General features: G+C 36.5%; 1 protein-coding gene across 1 annotated transcript in view; it reads left to right on the plus strand.

Moving 5' to 3' along the window:
• Window positions 1–20,880, plus strand: part of Galntl6 (polypeptide N-acetylgalactosaminyltransferase like 6) — an 837,540-nt gene that overhangs the window by 642,330 nt on the left and 174,330 nt on the right. The gene's annotated exons all lie outside the window — the stretch shown is intronic.

Raw genomic sequence — 20,880 nt, forward strand, 5'->3', positions numbered from 1 at the left:
AAATGTAGGAGTGGTACAAATATTTCTAAAACTTGACCTTTCTAGAAAAGCGCTATATTCGAGGAGGAAAAGAAAAAAAAAAGAAAACTGCTTTCATTTCTAGACTGTTGTTCAGCATTTGGAATTGGATGGAACTCCTTGGAGAACAATTGTTGAGTCTAAAACACCTTACTGCCACTGGTGTCCTTGCCTAGAAAGTGGCTTTTGTAGAGTTGATTGTTTATCTGTAATGAGAAAACACAGAGAACCTAGGGTTGGGTAGTTCTTCCCTTATCACTTAGAAATCATGCTAAAGGAATCATCATAATAAATCACAAAACAATAATACTAAAGGAAATATTTGCTTATTATTTATCCTAAGGATAGCTCAGGATTATGAATTCTGATCACAATAGTATTGGCAGAAAAGCAGGTGGAGGCTGAAGTTTTGTGTATTTCTAATAGAGCTTTCGAGTTAGATATTGATTGGTTTGCCTACCTAAGAGGTGTGCCCACCTCACACCCTCAATCCCCAATGAAGACATGAGGTGTTTTTACACAGACCTTAGAATGCACGAAAACACAGGCAAAGAGCATGAGGTAATCTCAAGACCAAACTCTGATTTTTCCCAGCAACACAGGAAATAACTCTACGTAAAAGTGAAACATATTCAGGAACATATTTCAAGATTTTATTTCAATAATGTACACCAGAGAAAGAAAAAGGGAAACTAACATTCAAAGAAATAAAACTCCATCAATATAACACATGATGGAAAATAGGACATGACAGAATTGAAAAAAGAAAATAAACAAGAGTCTATAAAATGATAAGGCAGACGGGAGTGGTGGTGCATATCCCTAATCTTAGCACTCATGAAGCAGAGGCAGGAGGATGAAGAGCTCAGGGGTAGCCTGGACTGTACTGAGAATTTCAAAGCAGACTGAGCTGTTAGCCAGAAGCTGTCTCAAAATATAAAATAAAACAAAATAAGGCAGATGGAATGGCCGAGATTATTTGTCAGAAGATAATTTTCTCTTCCTAGTCATCTGTTGGCTCTGCATTCCACATCCCTGATTTTTCACACAGCTTATTATATATTTCTTCAGCTTGAGCACTGTGTTTCAGTCCCTTGGTGTATTTTAGTATGCACGTTTTTAAGGGGATTTTCAGGTTTGAGGTCAAAAGAAAGTACTCATTTCCCAGTGAAATTTTGAGTATTTTACAGACAATCCCTTCTACCCTTCAAGTTTTTTTTGCATTCCACTTAGGTCTTACAGAATGACATTTTTCCCTTTTGTGGCTCTCTTGGAAGAAAAAACAAGGCTGTACTTAATATTAAGTTTACTTAAGTAGTTTTTTCTGTCTCTGTAGATGCTCACAATAGCATTGAAAGAATGAAGAAAGAAAAGAAGATGTAAAGGAAGAAGAGCCTGAACTCAAGTGCTCTGATAATATTTATTTAAGCATTCAATAAAGCAGCATGCCTTAAAAATGCTAACCTCCAATTTCAATTAAAAAGGACTGTAAAGAAGTATATTAAATATTTTTCTAGGTATGTAAAGATAACAAACGCAGGAAACATGTCTCTTGAACATCCAACTTCTAACATTGTAAAGGCCCCAAAACATAAAAATGAGTGTCATTTTGCTAGAATAACAATTTGATTGTCAAGGAAGGACTAAATGCTTTCCATCTAGGATCAGGTTACAGCTCACCGACCCCCTGCCAAGAAGAGAATAATGCCAACAAATTACAGCAGGAGTCAACTTCCCATTTTCAAAGTCCATAAATAATGCAGCAAGAGAGCACATTTAGAGAAGGGATTTATCGGCCATGGCTTCATGCATATGCAGTGGAGGGAATGTCATTCCGACTATTTTGCTAGTGGGACTTCGAAGTCTCCTCAGTGATTTACATACTGATGAGGCTAGAACAACTCCAAACTTTATTCCTAGGCATTGCTTAGCCTAATACCATACAGCTTACCTCTATGTTCTTGAAAAACAGTCAATAAATCAAGAGTAAATCATCTTGAGGAAGGACAGAAAACAAATCTAGCATGTCCACAAAGGACTAAACTAAGCTGCCTTTCAAGTTATTATTTGTGTCAAGTTAGAAATAACCTATTATCTGTTGGAGTTGGAATAAAATACACCTGACATTTACTATAATATTCTGTATCACCTGGTAGGAACATGAGTGAAAGTATCACCGAGGCGAAGTGCTTTCCACAGAACTCCACCATTTGGTATACCAAAGTATACAATGAAAGAAATGCATGCTTTGTAGAAGTGTGCAGAACTTTTCTTTCAGGTGATTTTGGGGAAATGTCCATTTTTTCACTGCTACCACTCTTCCACTTAGCCTTACATGCCAACTACGCTATGCTCTGTGTCACCATTTTTTCCTAAATACTAGAAAATGTACTATCTCAAGATTGTTAGTAGCAATGTAGCACCTATCATATTTGAGGTTTCAAAAAAGAGGATAGATGGATGGATGGATGGTTGGATAGATGGATGGATCGATGGATCAATGGATAGATATGTTAGTTTAAAGTTCTAGCAAAGCTAAAAGTATACAAATCCCTATGAAGGAGAAAGGAAACATTATATGATTGCTTCTTGGAAATGCATAAGAACTATGTTAACATAATGTAATATGCTAGTCATAAAGCAAGTTACTATTCACACATTTGACATATACTCTCACTGGTAATTTTTTTCTTTGTTTTATGAGAGATAGATGCTGCGTGTGTGAACAAGAATAAATCATTTCTAGAATTAAAAATCAAGCCTCTGCTACTGTTTCAATGACGTGTTTGAAAAATACTGAGTCCTTACTATGTTTAAATATTGATAATATGTAAATTGATGACATTTAAAAATGAGAAAGACATGGGCTGTGTCCTTAAGGAATCCATAAGTAATAAACTAAAATGTAATAAATACAGTAGGAAAAGCACAAGTCAAAGGCTATGGATACTTCAACTTGGAGCCCTCTGTCCAGGGAAAACCATTGGCACAGCCATAAAGAAGCAAGTATGAAGCAAAGCACAGAGAGAGCGGTTCATCTGTTGCAACAGTGAATAATGTAATTGCACTGGAAGATGCCACCATAGAGGTGCTGGCTACAACTAGAGCCAGTGGTGAAATCATTTGGTGGGTGATAACTAGTTTATTCAATAATGCAATCCCTTTTCCTGCTTTAGAAAGTAATAATGTTTTTCAAATTCTAATATATTCATGCAAATGTCAACTTTAGATATAACTGAGAACCCAGCAATCTATCTGGCAATGCCATAAAGAAAAAAGAATAGAGTCACAGAAGGTGCTAAAGTGGTTGAGTATCATCCAGGTAGTGATTCATAAAAATTGAGATGGATTCAATAATGTGATGGTTGCGGATTTTAAAGAAATTGAGTGTCAGGAAAGAAATAGAAGCAGCCTGATTAAGGGTAATGAAAGGAAGGTCAGACAAGAAGGAAATTTAAAAAAATATCATCAAGAAGACTTGACAAATGAGAAATATAGAATGCAAGAGAGAGGGAGAAGTAGCACTTGTATTTCAGTTTGGGTAACTTAAGGATTCTGCAACCACTAGCAACAGACATCTGGAAATAAAGACAAATGAGAGGAGAACGAACAAGCTCACTTTTTGACCTTTGAAGAAAGATCCTCAAAGGATAGCTGTCCAGTGACTTCAAATGTCAAAAAATAAAGATCTAAATGCTATCAGTTTAAAGAAAGAGCTATAGCTTCATTTGCTTTCTGGCTTTACATTATTATATTTAACTTGTCTTTGTTAACTCATCGTAACAGTAGAGATTTGCAGCACCATCTATGTCTTTTAATACAATAAAGCAGCACTGCCAATACTTTCAATGTTATTCCCATGTGAAGAAAGAAAAGGCAATTCAGGATCCCAAATCCAACTTTACTCTTACAGGTTCTGTTAACTTTTACATATTAATTAATATCTTTGACCTTTGATCTTTTTACCTACATAATAGGTATTTGTCAGTCTATGATGATGAACAAATGCTTTTATAGATAAAAGATTTACACAGCACTTGCCATTGCTCTTCATCTTTTACTAATTGAGACTTTTTACAATAATCAATGAGAGTAAAAAAAATGAATTGCTTACTTAAATATATGTGATGCTGTATCAAGCTAAGAACTACTTATAATTGCAATGTCATACTTAAATAATATGCAATTTAACCCTACCTAGAAAAATTCAGCCATGTGGCTGAAATAATAGAAGAAAAGAAGTTGATATTAGCAAATATTACACATATCTAATTGAATTAAACATTAATTGATTTACATTTACTTTAAAACAAATTATATATACTTGGTGTATTCAATTAACTGTTTGAATATACCTCTCATTCTGATGCTAAAATATAAATTGTTTCCATCTTGTCTTTAGTAAAGTAAGATTACTTCTTCAAATTCTAATGTACATGACTATTTTTATACTAAATTGTGTCTTGTACTAATGAGTAAGACTTACATTTTATGAACAATTATGCAATACTATACTTAAATCTTGATATTCTGAGGTAAAGTGACTGCGTGTTTGCAACACTGGTGTTGAGAAAAGATATAAAACACTATTTTTCTGACTTTGTTTTATTTTTTAAAAACTGCAAACACAACTGAATAGCAACATGAAAGGATAGCTTATATATTCCTCGGAAAAGTTAGTTTTGAAAAATGAGACATATGCATTTCCAAATGTAACTAAAATACCCTGAAGAGTTATCTGAGTTGAACAACCATGCATACTTCATTTGCAAACATGTTAAATTTCTTCAAAAGTCTAATATAATCACCTCATATGAACCCTTTTACCCAAGCGAAACAAACAACACATAGTAGTAGTTTCCCTAATTGAGAAGTTTACCAATTTGAAACTAAAATGAAAAGAAAAAAAAGCTTCTGGTAAAGGATATGAGAACATGAGACACTATCTAAGGTTACATGAATCTCAGTATATCTTATTAATACCTGAGTTGATTATTTCTCTCTTAAACTAAAAAGTTGTATTACTTAAGATATGATCCAGGACTTTCTCACAAGGTCTGTAATCAGTAGGTCTAATATCAAAATCCTTCAGTCCGTGTTAAATTATTTTGAGTGTCTTATTTTATTTCTTTCACAATATTTTTAAATAAGCTTTATTTATTTAAGGTACATGACATAATGTTATGGGATACATATAAAATGTAAAAATGTTACTATGATGAGACAAATTAACATACCTATCATCTCAGAGTTGCTCTTTTGGTTGTTGATTATGTGATAAGAGTAGCATGAATCCCATACATACCCAAGACAACTTTGCCGCATAGAGTTCTGATGTGAGAAATGTTTTTAGAAGCGAAATCCAACATTCTGTAACATGATGGAATATGTATATTTCTGTGACTCAGAAGAGGAGGGTTTTTAACAAGTGAACCAAAAAGTCAGGAAAATGTTTTCCAAAGTTTCATTAGGGTATTCATCCTTTCACCAAAACCGTTTATACCATTACTGGAACTTCAGCTGGACATGAAGGAGGGAAGGAAGGATTTCACTAATATCTGTCTTGAGCCTTATCATAAGGACACTTCTAATGTTCTAGGAGAAATAGCCTCAAAATGAAAGAAAAAAAACTAAAAACAAGTCTCAAAAGATGCCTATTGGTGACATCCCCACAAGACTGGTAGGAAACATCAAAAACTATTTTCCTGTTTCTTTATTATATGACTTACCATGGAAATGGCAGGGCTGGTTCTCTTCTGTGAAGGATGTTTGTAGAAATACCATGAAATTGTGACTTGAACTTGCCTCTCTCTGAGTCAGGTTCTGCTCCTAGCATGGCACACACTAAGTTACTCAATAGCAAAATGGTTCACGTTTTTGCCAGTCTTTGCCAGTTTCTTGTGCCCATGTGAAACTACAGGCTCAGTCTGACTGAATGCTATGTCTGGGTCATTGCATTCATAGAGCTTTTCATTCACATGGAACCAGGTTAGTTGCCTTTTTAAAAAACACAATATATTGTTAATTTGGGTTCCTCCACTTTTATCCTGGAACCTAGTAGTTTTCTGCAGAACTCAGAAATGGAAGAAGAAAAAAGAATTAATTTCCTCCTATTATTCCCAAGTAAATAATAGTTCTCCCTGCAAAACTGAATCCATTGTGAACATTCCAAAGCCATTGTTGTCTATCATATGCTCTTACTCACTTGAGACTTTTTCTGGGGGCATCTGAAGTCAGCCACTAACTTCTCTGTTTCCCTTACTTACAAAGAAAGAAAACTTCAGCAAAGTGTATAAAAAATAAAATAATAATAATAAAATAAAATAAATATTTAGGCTTGAATTTCTGGAGCCTTCGGTGTTATTTACATTAAAAAACAACTTTTTTCATAAACAAAATTAAATATCTTAAATGGGGATAAACCAAGTACACCCTTCTAAATGGAAGTGTCATTATAAGAAGGAAAGGGAGACTTGACTAGAGAAACACATAAAACAAGGTGACAATGAGACTAGTAATTAGAATAATGTGGCTACAAGCCAAAGACTGCCAGGAACCACCAGACATTAAAGCAAGGAATAAAATCTCCACTAGCACTTCCAGAAGGACTCATAACTTCTAGCACCTAGTAAAGGTGAGCCTCATTAAACTCATATCTCAACTTCTGACCTCCAGATCCATAGGACAATTAACTGTTGTTTTAAGCCATTAAGTTCATAATAAGGTACTAAAGCCACAATAAGAATTTAATGCTCATTTTACCTTGTAGCAAAGCAGACTGAGGTATCTGATGACAATGCAGTACAATCTAAATGTCTGTAAATTAAATGATAAATGATTCTCGACAACAGCCGATTATCAAATCTACAAACATAACATATGCCTTTATTTACTTAGGTCCATTAAAAATTATTTTTCTGAATAAAACATCATGCTTTCATTAAATTTATTCATTCATACTTTCACTAAATTTATTCCTAAGTATCTTATATATTGATGCTACTGTAAGTAGAATTTTTAAAGCTAAATATTTTTCATTTTTATTGAAAGATACTGATGTATTGACATTAAACTTATATCCATTCTTACACTTGATGTCAAGATGCAACTAAAGCCTAATCTATGAATAGGAGGTAAAATTATATACTAAATAGGAAAGATATACCCAAGCAGGTGAACATAAACCTTTGAATGATACAACGATGTTATTAAAACTTTGAGAGTACTATCATTATTTTTAAATAGACATATGTGTCTTCTATGACTTTCTATGGAAAGCGTGAACAATTGTTACAAGATGTGCATAAGATCTAAACATGTGTGAGTCATCTTCAGTGATTCTAAGTAGAATTTTATTAACTTGTTTTCTCATCTTTCAGTTTCACTACTATATAAATGGCTGGTTTTTATATAGAATTTGTTTACTGAAATCCCAATAGTCTCTCCCAATGAAGCTCAATGAGGTCAGAAATTAAGCCAAGTACCCATGGTTCATCCACAACTCAGTCTCTCTGAAACAAAGCTGGGTGCATTGATTTGCATCTATGAGCCAAGCCTTGATGGGGAAATAGGTAGATACTGGCTCAGGGACATACTGGGGTAGAAAGCATGACCCCATAATATATAAAAAAAAAAACCAGGCCTAGAAACATTGCTCATTGGTATCAAGCCAGTCTAGCATACTTGAGGCCCTCAGTTCAAATCCTGTTATCACCAAGAATCTAAAAGCAGAAATTAAAGATTAAATCACTCTAAAGAATTTCTTTCCTTTGTGACTAGAAACTCACAAATAATTCTAGCTCCTGGAAAATTTGCTGTTTATTTGGTCAATTTTTAAACACATCCATGTGACATCTCTTATGTCAATTTCCACTTCATATCTCTGGAGAGACACATGAACAGCAGGTCTGAGAATGAAGTGGCTCTAGACTTTCTGTGGTAGATCCAATTTAAGAAAGTCTTGGTGATTATTTTTCAAGAGTGGTGCAAAGTGATTTGAGATGTTTGAAATGAGATGGTTTCTCAGAAATAAGACACACTTTAGTTGTGTTAAATTCTTAACCAACAGTTACCTGGGTCTTGTGCTCCTTCCTAGAAAATGCTTGTGACATTTTTTTTCCAGTTTGTGCATAACAAGCACTTCGAGTAATCATTGGGCCTCATCAGGGTAATTTTTTTCTCTGAAATCACAATAATGGTAAGTACTGTTCTCATCCCCTGTTAAAGACATACTTTCCCTCAATTTCCACAGTAGGGGGACTAGCTTTCTTTTTCTTTCAGTATTGTACTCTCTCTGGTGAGAGTTTAATGAATGAACTAGTATGAAGGTTAATCTCAACTTAAGAAGTTTGAGATAAGTATACTTATAAGTATACTCCCTGATTTTGATGGACTCATCTGGATTTTTTTTTCCTTTTCCTTTCAGAATGCTGGGAAAATGAATGAAAGTAACAGATTGTGAGTCTACAGATAATGAGCCTAATTTTAAATGCTTATACTTTTAAAGATTTCTCTTCCCTTTTGCCCACACCTGTTAAACTATAGCATATATCCTCCAAAAAAAGACAGAATAATAAAGGCTTTGAAATTGTTTCATAAACTATGAAATCATGAGAGGTTGTACAATAGAGTTCTCAAGGTGAAAGGCAACAATAGAGCAATAGAGCCTACTCTTTATCTCAGCTAAATTATTCACATTCCACTTTCACTTCTTGTTTGGATTTCTTCAGAAGACTGCATCTGCCTTTTCTTAAAGCAAAGTTTGACACTTTATAGACATCATGAGTATATGACCGTATTTATGAACATTTGTATACATGTGAGTGTTTGCCCTTATCGATATTTATGAAATATACAAAATTACAAGTATCCTATTTATTAGGGCAAGATAGGGGGCAAAAAAAAAGAATTAAGAGAGAGTTATAGTTAGGAAAATGGGCCTTAAGAGTTTGTTATTTCACAGTCTTGTTAGATGATGGGATTTATTTAGAACCAGACACCCACACACACACCAAAACAAATCACTCCTAGAAAGCAGTCAAGAATTCACTGATTATCTACAAAATTAGCAAGAGTGAGGGAAGAAGTAAGTAGTGTTATTAAAAGGATGCATGAGAATATTGAAAGGATGAGCAAGATTTATTGTATTCATAAACTGCTTGTTAAATGGCAACTCCTTTATACAACTACTTGAAGACATTTTTTTAAAGATAGGAAAAAAACAGACTTGAAACAGGAAGAAATATAAGAAAGTGACCAATTGTACACTTAAATATGTAATTTTAATATATACAAATGTTGTGTATATTTTAAATATTTGTGAAAATTTAACATATGCTTATAAACTAAATTTCAAAAGATACAAAATCTGTATGGGGAAAAGAAGTTTATTTTCCTTTATGTCTTTGAAATTTTTAGCAAATAGACTGACCACTACAGTTCTGGGTTAGCCAGTTATGGGCCACTGTAACAAAAATACCTTATACAAGGCACTTATGAAGAAAATGTTTTACTTAGTTCATGGTTTAAGAGGCTGAATGTGTGTGATTAGGCGCCACAGATTTTGCCTCAAGTGAGGCAGCTGTATGGCAATACATAATAGCAAAAGCATGGGTAAGAACGAGTGATCAGAGCTCCCCTAGCTCCAATGGGAAGCAGGAGGATTGGTATCCCATAATCCCTTTTGAGGGCATACCTCCAAAAGATGCATCTTAAAGCTCCACACCATCAGAGATTTCTACTACCTTGGAAGCCATACTCAGCTAAGCAAACATTGCTGGGAACACAAACCATATTGAAGCTGTACCATCCTTTATGGTAAACCCTATGATAAGCTCTATATGGTGTTTCTGAGAATAATAGAAAAGGGCAAACCATCAATACCATGTCAAGTTAGTTATGGAGATATTTAATTTTTGTTTGTTCATGCCAATCCTGGGACTTGAATTCAGGACCTGTATGCTGTCTCTGAGCTTTTTTGCTCATGACAAATCTCCTACCACTTGAGCCATAGCTTAACTTTCAGTCATTTGGAGGTTAATTAGAGGTAAGAGTCTCATGGCCTTTTCTTCCCTGACTAGCTTCAAAACATAATCTGCAAATCTCCCCCTCCTGAACAGCCAGGATTACAGGCATGAACCACCAACACCTGGCTGATATTTATGCTATCTTGTTTTCTCTTTCACATGAGCTGTAATTCTCATGATATCATTTTTAAATTTTTCACTTAGTTTGATTTTATCTTGAGTGTTAATAGTTTGAATTAATTGGCTAAAACCTATACCTATTCATAATCTTTCGGAAGTCTTATCTCTAAAATCTACTTAAAAACATCTTCAAGGTAATTCTTATGGCTTAATAATCATTTAGTGGTCAGCCAGCGGCTGCAACCAATTTCCAGGTTGTTTGTAACTCTCTGCAATTGGAGTACTATAGCTATTCTCCTATTGGTGGAAAGCAGTGCAGGCATTTGTCCCTACTTTATGGACTTTGGGTTCATGTTCTCATGTTTCACTTGCTGGACTACCAGTTTCATCACCAATGAAAATAAAACTTACATTTTTCCAACTAGCGTTCCCAAGTCTCTCCTTACCTGTCTGAAGCCTGACAAATGGTAAATTCTTTGAAGGTATGACTACTGCTCACTGGCTATCCTGGGAGAATAGAACTGTACTGTAGGAAGAAATCACCTGTTCTCTGGAGTGAGCAGTATTACAGCTCCACGGTGCAAAGAGCCAATGCCCTTGCAGAACCTAGGCATCACAATGGTCCAATCAAACAGGCCAACTGGGCCTCTTGGAAACACAGAATCCAGCTATGATTGAACAGTAATGCTCCAGTCTTACAGGAAATGAGGCAGAGGACTGGGAAAAAGGAAGGTTCTGAGACGAACATGGGAGCAATGTTATTAGTGGGAGTGAAAGAGACTTTGCCATAAAGAATTGTGACATTAGTTCCTCTTCAGAGAAGTCTCTTTTTAGGTCATTAGCCCATTTGTTGGGGGGGGGGGCATTGGTTCTTTGAGGATTTGTTTTGGAGGAATTTAATTTTTTGAGTTCTACATATATTTTAGATATGAGACCTTTGTCTGTTTTATGGCCAGTAAAGATCATCTCCCAATCTGTGGGCTTTCTGTTTATCTTGCAAGCTATGTCCTTTGCCCTGCAGAAGCTCTGCAGTTTGATGAAGTCCCATTTGTCCAACCTTTCTTTGATTTGTTGTGTTTCTAGGCCTTTGTTAAGGAAGTTTCATCCTGTGCCAAGGAGCTCAAGTGTTTCTCCTATTCCTTCTTGTAGTGTTTTTAGGGTATCTGATTTTATTTCGAGGTCTTCGATCCATTTGGAATTAATTTCGGTGTAGGGTGATATATAAGGATCTAGTTTTAGTTGGTTGCAGGTGTTGAACCTGTTTTTGACAGCACCATTTGTTGAAGAGGCTGCCTTTCTTCCATCCTATTTTTTAGCTCCTTTATCAAAGATTAAGTAGCCATAGTTCTGAGGGTTCATTTCTGGGTCTTCAGTTCTGTTGCATTGGTCCTATGGCCTGTTCTTGTGCCCAAACCAAGCTGTTTTTTTTATTACTATAGATTTTAATACAGCTTGAAGTTTGGTATTGAAATTCCTCCAGCACTGTTCTTTCTACTTAGGATTGCTTTTGCTATTTGGAGTCTTTTATTGTTCCATATGAATTTCTGGATTGCTTCCTCTATTTCATTAAAGAATGGTATTGGGATATTGATGGGTATTGCACTGAATTTGTAGATAGCCTTTGGCAGTATTGCCATTTTCACAGTGTTAATCCTCCCAATCCAAGGGCATGGGAGGTTTTTCCATTTCCTAAGTTCTGCCGGAATTTCCTTTTTCAGGTTTTTAAAGTTCTCATCATAGAGATCTTTCACTTCTTTGGCTAAGGTTATTCCCAAGTATTTTATGTTTTTGAGGCTACTGCAAAAGGAGTTGCTTTCCTGATTTCAGCCTCACTCTTCAGGTTGTTGCCATTGATTTTGAGGATTTATCTTATATCCTGCTAATTTTCCAAAGTTTTGGATCAATTCAAGTAACTTGGGAATACAGTCTATGGGGTTCTTTAGATATAGAAACATGTCATCTGCAAAGAGAGAGAACTTAACTTCATCTTTTCCTATTTGGATCTCCTTTATGTCTTCCACTTGCCTTATTGCACTAGCTAGGAATTCTTGTACTATGCTGAAGAGGAAAAAACAGAGTGGACAACCTTGTCTTGCTCCTGATTTTAGAGGAAATGGCTTTAACTTTGCACCATTAAGTATAATGCTTGCTGTGGAGTTTTCATAGACAGCTTTTATTGTATTCAGGAATGTTCCCTGGGATCCTAGTTTCTCCAAAGCTCTGAAGAGGAAATGAGAATGGTCAAGAGACACATGAAAAAGTGCTCTACATCACTGGCCATAAAAGAAATGCAAATCAAAACAACACTGAGATTCCACCTCACCCCAGTAGGAAGGTCCATTATCAGGAAAACTAATAATAACAAGTGCTGTAGAGGATGTGGCCAAAAGGAAACCCTACTACATTGTTGGTGGGAATCTAAACTTGTTTAACCACTGTGGAAAGCAGTGTGGAGGTTCCTCAGAAAGCTAAACATAGAGCTCCCTTACAACCCAGCAGTCCCCCTTTTGGGCATCTATCCAAAAGATTCCAAGTAAGACCACACTAAAGCCACCAGCACAACTCTGTTCATCACAGCACAATTTGTCATGGCTAAAATATGGAACTAATCCAGATGCTACTCATTAGACGAGTGGATCAGGAAAATGTGGTACATATACACAATGGAATTTTATGCCTCTATCAGAAAGAATCACACTGCCCCATTAGTAAGGAAATGGAAGGACTTGGAAAAAGTTATACTAAGTGAAGTGAGCCAGACCCAAACAAACATGGACGCTATGGTTTCCCTCATAGGGAATAATTAGTACATGTTTAGGTTTGTCATAGCAGAGGACCACAATAGCCGAATAGCTATGCACATATAAACACATGATGCTAAGTGAAATGAACTTCACGTTATGGAAACAAGTAGTATGTCATTGCTGTAATTATTTTCAACATGCCATGTGAAACAGTACCCTTTTTTTCTTTTTCTCTCATATTCCCTTCCCACGGATTTATCACTGCTATCAGTGTATCTGATATTGGTACCCTGGATACTGTATATATGTGTATTAGAACTAAGGAAGGGAAAAGGAGCGCCAAAACCAAGAGACAAAGGATAAAAAGACAAACCATTCCAAAAGCAATACTTGCAAAACCATTTGGTGTAAACAACTGTACAACTCATGGGGGAGAGAGGGAAAAAGGGAGGGGGAATGGGGGAGGTTGTAACAAATTGGATAAGAAATGTACTCACTGCCTTACACATGAAACTATAATCCCTCTGTACTTCACTTTGACAACAAAGAAAAAAAATAATTGTGACATCAAGAATAAAGTTGTGAGAGTAGATGACTGAAGAATGTGTTCAAACACAGTAAATTTAGTCATTTCAAACCAATGAGTTTCAAAGCAGTTCAGTTAGCCAAGTGCCATTGGTTTCATTTGAGTGACTTATTGACCAGCCATTTAAAATAATGTCAATCTTGGGCTGGGGATATAGCCTAGTGGCAAGAGTGCCTGCCTCGGATACACGAGGCTCTAGGTTCGATTCCCCAGCACCACATATACAGAAAACGGCCAGAAGCGGCGCTGTGGCTCAAGTGGCAGAGTGCTAGCCTTGAGCGGGAAGAAGCCAGGGACAGTGCTCAGGCCCTGAGTCCAAGGCTCAGGACTGGCCAAAAAAAAAAATAATAATAATGTCAATCCCAAAAATTGTTATTTTAATAGTTTATAAAAATGACTTCAGAACATTTACTCTCTGTGTAGGTTTTAACAAGAGAAATAGAAGCATGAAACAAGATCCAAACACTTAAACCTTAAACTTCCTAACTTCATGTACCTCATCTTTCCAGAAGACTGAAATACTTTCATTAATAAGAAACCCAACAGAAAATCTTCAAGCAATTCTGAATAGAAATGACAGCCTCTAAAAATGAAGATTATTTTAGTTTAAAAATGGATGTTTAAATTTGGTGTTTCCTTTTCAGAGATTCACCACCTAGAACCTTATATTACTTAAAAAAAAAAATCTAAGAATAAACCTGGAGCTTCCTTCCATGACAACCCTTAAAATTATTGTTTGATTAATAGTGCCCCCTGTCACCAGGTGATACCAAATTATGCATTAATGTCTCTCTCATTTTGTAATGAAGTAATGCATGGCACATTAGCTTGAGAACAGAGAAAGGAAGGCTGTTTAATAAGATATATGCCCCCACATTTCTTTCCTTCCTCGCCCAGGTGAACTTTGCTGTATGCCTGGTTTAGCTTCAGGATAGGGGGTTAAAAAATATAAATCTCCCTAAATGTTCTAGGCCAGCAGCAAACTATTTACTATTACAAATGGCCACTACAAAAATTGTCCGAATTCACTTCTAGAAAAACACTCTCCAATGGCTCTCAGTAAATGTTAGTAATTGTAGCTCTTTACAGATGGCTTTCAGAAGCTTTAGCCTTTATACACTGTAAGTCTGACTATTGTAACCATTCAAAATAAATACATTTTGTCTTTATACAGTGATAGCAACTGTGAGAGAACTAGGACATTTTCTCTGCATCCATTGTCTAGCCTCATATTAATGAGGAAAAGACACCCGCATAGGATCAGAGCAGAGAGCTCCTGTCAGCCATATACAATCAGACACAAACCAGGTTCTCCATGGCTTGACTGGAATTGCCAAGCATGCTGAGTTCCAGGCATTCAAACCCCAGGAACAAAGGTGTTGTCAGTATATACAAATCATCATTGTGTTGCTCAACATCATTTCAAATAGGAGGCCATTGAATGCAATCATTTCTAATTCTGTATTCATCCATTAAACAGTAACTCAGGCGCATTTAAAATAATGAGCATGGGGAGGAGGGTGCTTCTAATTGTATACTGCAGTGACCAAAACAAAAATATTTATTATCATAGAACCTATATTCCCATAAAAGAAATAACTAAGTGATTAGAAGTGTTTTGTGTCTGTGAGAGAGAAAGACAGACAGAGAAAGAAGAGAGACAGGAACAAAGAGAACGAGAGCTATGCTAGTAAGAGCTTCAAGAGAAATCACATGGTACAACCTAAACAAGAAGTACTAAGGTTGGGAGGCAGAATTTTACAAGGATAATCTCTGCACAGGTGAAGTGAGACCTGGAGGAGGTTAGAGAAGAGGTTCAGTGGGGAAGGGACATATGCTTAGACCTTCAGTCATTGCAGTTAGCAACATAGATGGGACAAGCCCTGGTTTGCTCTCCTGCAAACACTGAAGTTTCCCAATTGGGTGCTGGAAGTTTCCTTTCCCCTAGATTTGTATGTTGCTAATAAACCCCTGTGCTACATATTGCCACCAGTTTAAACCTGCCACGGCAATGCCAAAAGTCACATTTAGGAATATTTTGCACTCACTCTGCCTGAAAAATCAAAAAATTGTTTGGGAGTCTTCTCTATGAGACACTGTTATTCCAATTCTATTTAATCATTGATTTAACCCTTCTACATACAAGCAGAAATTACAGGCCCACTTATGGATTTAGTCATTACCTACCTTCAATACATTGAGCCTATGTATGGTTTCTTCCCCCTCCAGACCTGAATCATAGTCTCCTTGATTACCAAGATGGCATTTTATCATTCTGTGTTCCCATAACAGGGCAGGTGGGATAAAAAAAATTCTGTGTTGTGTAGTTAGGTGTCTCTAGGCCACCTATCTTTTGGCACCCATTTGAATATGGTTGGCAGTTTGATGAAACAGTGTAAATGATTCACCAGACAGAGCAGATGTCTCTATTAAATGACATCGAGATGGTTAGAATCAATCCCACACTCAAAATGTAGTGAAATGAATATATCAATGGCCCAGGCCACTTATCCTTAAAAACAATTCATGTGAGAATTCTAATTTACATTCATGAAATGCCTTTTTCTAAGCTATTCTACATAATTACAATGTGGCTTTATTCTTAGGATTGTTGTGACAATAAATAACAGGACAATGGGATGCAATAGCAATTCCATCATTACCACAGTCTAGGAAATACAGCTTGCCACAGGTTGAATGTATGTGTATATTCAAGGTCCCAGTTGAATTCACTGTAATATATAGTCTCAGCAACTGTCTGAACAGATCTCATCATCTGAATGTTATAATTATGGTTACAGTGGTAGGGATGCAATAGACCCATTTGCCAATGGATGTGTTAAATACAATCACTCTGTCATGACAACCATCTCTTCTTTTTTTGAAGCTTCTACCTACTTTCTCAATTGTCTGGACTTTAGTCTCTTATTTTCAAATAATCGAAACTTAAGCAAGAGATAAAATTGAACAAAGAGAAAATATTATATGAATTTATGGTGTACTTACCATGACTTAGATATAACAAAAAGTATGCTTTTTCAGCCTTCATTATAAACATAAGATAAGTCACAGTTCACGTAACAGCCAAAGGTTTCCAGTAGCCCCATACCTACAATAGGAAATTGAGACTAGGCCTTACCAAAGAACAACTCTCAGGTCATAGAGGTAGTGAAAAAAAATTGAGGAATGTTTGTAGTAAGTTATAAATACTTTTATTTTTAGCTGTAATTATAAACTCTTCTATGCATTTAATTTTCTAATTCTGAAGTGGTGATAGGACAGATAAACATCATGAATCCTATATTATTTGCATATCTATTTTCTGTTACTTGCAAAAACTATACACACTCTACTCCCAACCATTTGTGGGATCCCTTCATATTTCATTCCCTTTAAATTTGTATTCCTTCATTTTCTTTCCCATTGTTTGCCCCAATCCATTTGAATAGAAATGCACAGTATAACTGTACAGTGTATAATTGGGAAGGAAAAAAACACTCAAAACTAGAGTTGATGATACAGCAAAGAAATGAACGCAAATGTGTCAAACTACAGGTACTGGACCACATTTTAGCAAGAAAATAAAGAAGAGGAAATAACCTGAAAAGAATGCAACCCAGCCCAATCAGTTTTACAGACACTGCAGGAGAAGTAATCTACAAAATGCATGTCACATTTCCCCAGCTTCTTCTGTAGTCTTCCACTAGATGTTTATTTTTCTTCCCTGTCCATTCCACTACCCAACATCCTAAAAATATCCCTTGATAGAATGTGCTTTCCTCAGATTAATCTGTCACATTCCTGTAACAATGTGTAGTCAGTCTACTGAAAGCAGTGGTCTTTTTTTTTAAATGTCCAAATAATGAATGCTAGCAGAGCCCTAACAAGCAAGTTCTGTTTCACCCTATTTAGTCAGCCAATGCAGCACAACATTGGACACTTGTCTTTGGAGCCACAAGTGTTAGGGGGGAATAATGCGAGGCCTCTGGCAGCAGCTGCTGATGCTCGTATTTTGGGCACACATCCAACTATCTCTGAGATTATTTCAGAGTACAGAATGAATATTTCTTTTACATAGCAGGAGAAGAATAAAGATACCAGCATCAGACCAAAACTTCAACTTTAGAAAACATCAAATCTTTGACTTCCTTTTTAATCTTCCATTCATGATTTATGGATGCCTGCGAAATTTCCATGAACTTAGCATCCTAAAATAGCACCCATACATTATCTCATGGTGTTGATGGTTTTCAAGAGCTCTGGGTGAGCTTGGTGGTTATAGTTTTGTTTTGTTTTGCCAGTCCTGGGCCTTGGACTCATGGCCTGAGCACTGTCCCTGGCTTCTTTTTGCTCAAGGCTAGCACTCTGCCACTTGAGCCACATTGCCACTTCTGGCCATTTTCTATATATGTAGTGCTGGGGAATCGAACCCAGGGCTTCATGTATACGAGGCAAGTGCTCTTGCCACTAGGCCATATTCCCAGCCCCTGAGCTTGATTCTAAGAGGTCTAGTAAGGTGGTTTCAGTAGCTTGCAATCAAGGTATCTACCAGTCAGGCTGCATTCTCATCTGCTTGGCTGACTAGGTGGGTGAATCTGCTCCCTGAATCAGATTTAGAGAAAAATGTATTTTCTTCCAATTGTAAGATTTAGGGCTCCAGCCTTTGCTTGGCCATGAGTGAGGGGTAACTTTAATTGCTAGAGATCATTTTGAATTCTTGCACCTATGCTTTCTCAGGGTGTCTGTGTAGTTCACCAAACCCTCAAGAAGACTCTGTCCAGTCTAACAAGACAGATTCTCATGTAAATTAATCTAGTTGGGAAGGGTCACAATTCATTATCCTTGCCTCTTCTGTTGGTTTCAAGAAAACCATAGACTCTGCCTTTATTGAAAGAGGGGGCATAATGCATAAGAATGAATACCCTGAGGTAAAAATTTATTGGAGGTCATCCTAGATTCTGTCCACCTCCAAATGTTGGTTTTAAGAGTAATAAGTCTACATTTAGAAGGAAAAGGATCCTTTGTATCTTTTTACTAACAACAAAAAACGCAGGGATGTTACTGTTGAATCTACATAGCTGGATTCTCATCCTGGCAATGTTTGGTAGAAACAATGTCACAAAACCATGATTAAATAGCATATGCTCAATTCTTATAAGCACCCACTGTATTGGGGATACTTTGGCAAAAAAGGTATTGGCAAAACTGCTACTCTACATAATATACAAAACCTGTAATATGTTCCCTAGAGGAATAGAATGAATAGGATGGACATAGATTCTATAATTATAAAGGGGGCCTCATTAGATTGGCTTATAGGACGGGCAGCCCCAACAACTGGAAGCCAGAAAACCCAATGGCTGCTCCGTCATAAAAGCTGCAAACCTCAGAACAAGAGAGACCCGTGATACAGTCCCAGCGTACAGCTGAAGCCCCGAAGCTACCTGGAGAGCGGTGGGTGTGAGTCTGTGATCAAAGGCTGAAGTTAGAAGCTACAGGCTGACATCCATGGGCAACGGGAGCAGCAAGGGAGGCACTTGGGAAGAATAGAGTTTACGCAGACCAATTGGCTTTCTCGTTTTTCCATTTTTACTCCCTCTGAACTCTGCCTCGCCTTTTTGTTGGTGCTGCCCGCAGCCCCTCTCTGGAAACATCTTGGCAGACCTGGACTCAGAAATGCGCTTCATTAATTCAGGAGGCATCTCTCCATCCAGTTCACTTGGCCACGAAGATTAACCTGCACAAGGCCCCTTGGTTTTCCTGGGAGTTGTTTCAAGTGCAAACGATCCCCTCCCTTACTGTATTTTCCGTTCCCTTTTATTATAGAGAGTGATACTCTTATCTTGCCCTCTTCTCTCTAAGGCTGATGCATACCAACCAAATTTGCCCTTTTTAGAACCTGTTTACCTCTCAGTTTACCACATCCAACAGCAAGTACCCAGTAGGAATAGGAGAAGTCCTATTTTATTGCAAATAGCTCCTGATAAAGTATTAAACAGTAAGAGCAAAAGAAGAATTGGAAAACTGTTCTAAGCCACAAGGCCCCCCAGAGCACTGCTCAACTCGTGCATTTATTGCTTTTGCAAACTTTTTTACTTAAAACAACACAACTTTGTTAGCTCACAGTTCTGTCAGTCAAAAGTCCAAAATGATTAGGCAGCTCTATATTTTTGGAAGCTCTAGGGTTCAATCTGTCTCTTTGGCTGTTCCAGCATGTTCTGTCCATCACTAACAGAGAAAGGCATTATCCAAGAGCTGCATTTGGAGTGTATGAAGGGTTGTAAGATTGGAAATGTTTCCCAAAGAAACCTAAAGTTTGCCTCTTTTACCATCACCTCTTTCTGTGGAAAATTGTTGACATAGAATGTGTGCTTACAATGAACTGTTTCATGCTTTAGCTGAAGTGACAGTTTGAACCTTGTAAAAATAAGAGTCATCTTAGCTAACGAAAGTTCACAGGCCTGTGGTTACCACTTGACTTCTGAGCTTTTGAGGGAACGAACACTAAGGAAACTGCCCTCAGGAGGAAGAAAAGCTAGAACAAGTACTAACTTGGCAGGTCCTATACCAATCTTGCCAATGCCAATGTATCTGCTAGGGCATATGAACTAAATGTCATCATCAGTAAACAAATGGTACAAAAAGATTCAAAGCCCAAGAAAGAATCCAAAAGTATCTATGGTGTATAATATCTATGGTGAGTTACTAGACTTACTTTTAAAAGGTGAAGGACAACATTAATTTGATAAAATTCAAGACTTTTGAAAATTGACAAATTTTATAACAAATAAAAAATTATTAGGTCATAATATCTTGGTTAAAAATGTGATTCAAAAAGGAAAAAATTATGGGCAAAACTGGCTCTGGAACAGTGTCACAAGAAGATATAATAACCTCAGAATAGTTGGTCCTTTCCAAGGTACTTAATTATTCATTATCTTAATTAAATTAGAAGTATTCAGCCAAAAAGTGAGAAGGCAAAAGACAGATAATGAATGTCTACTATATACGTACAAAAAAAAATCATTGTGTAAGAGGAAAAGTAACATTTCACAGACAGATGAATCTGGAATTTCTGAAAGCTTTTTGATTGTACCTTTGGTAATTGAATAAATTGCCAAAAGAGATATGGGGGAAGTTCTCTTAAGTAAAGAACTGTCTTGAGATAGTCTGAGTATAATTCTACTTTGAATACAGAAATATCATTTCTATGATATCTAATTTTAAAGGGAATAAATTAACTAGGATTGTTAAAGAAAATAGTACAGCACTACTCTGCTGAGTAACAAATGATGATTCAAGTGGCAAATGCAAGATGAAATGGAATTACCACTTTTTATATGTGAATAGAGAGAACTGTGTGCAGTGATGCACAGCTTTAATCAAA

This window comes from Perognathus longimembris, chromosome 21 (genome assembly GCF_023159225.1).
Source record: "Perognathus longimembris pacificus isolate PPM17 chromosome 21, ASM2315922v1, whole genome shotgun sequence".
NCBI classification, from domain to species: Eukaryota; Metazoa; Chordata; class Mammalia; order Rodentia; family Heteromyidae; genus Perognathus; species Perognathus longimembris.